Here is a 718-nt window from a genome sequence, read left to right on the forward strand (position 1 = left end):
CCTGACATATATTTGATTTACATCACAGGGGACATTTTGCCAGTTTTAACAATTGCCAGTCGTTATCCAAGATGGTCACGAACAGCTGCGTGGAGGACCTGCCCTGGCAGCAAATGTGGGATGGTGGCACAGGACATATCTTGTTCCTTGTTTCCCTCAGGAAAAAGTGCTCGTTTGGGTGGAAAACCTTGCAGCCCAGATCGGTGGAAGCCGGCTCTGCCCCTCTGGCGGTATCTGGATTTCTTGTGTGCGCGTCATTGAATTATCATATTATCATTGAAACTGCTTCGCAAACACGAGTAAACCTTTTTCCACTTAGACTCCGCTTAGGGCGGTGGGAATGTTACTCATCAAATTAAATAATCTGTAATAAAACACATACTTCAGAGATGGGAAAGAATGACAGCGTGCTGCCGAAGGGCGGGGGGGGGAGAGCTGACGGCCCCCCGCCCCGGCTGCTGGGGGGCCGGGGTGGCGATTCCCAAGGCCGGGCAGCACTCCCGCCGGCCGTGCCCTGCGGCCCTGGGCTTGGGGTGGGCACCGAGATCTGCCTTCGCTGGAGACCCGTCACACCCGGGCTTCCGGGTGGGAAATCACCTACTATATCGTCACATTCTCTTTCGCCCCATAAACAACTCAGATCCAGGCCAGGGGCGAGATGCTGGCAGTGGACAGGGGAGGCCGTCGAGGACCACCTATCTGGAGCACCTCTCTGGAA

Source organism: Myiozetetes cayanensis, unplaced genomic scaffold (genome assembly GCF_022539395.1).
Source record: "Myiozetetes cayanensis isolate MyiCay16 unplaced genomic scaffold, myiCay2020 scf13, whole genome shotgun sequence".
NCBI lineage: Eukaryota > Metazoa > Chordata > Aves > Passeriformes > Tyrannidae > Myiozetetes > Myiozetetes cayanensis.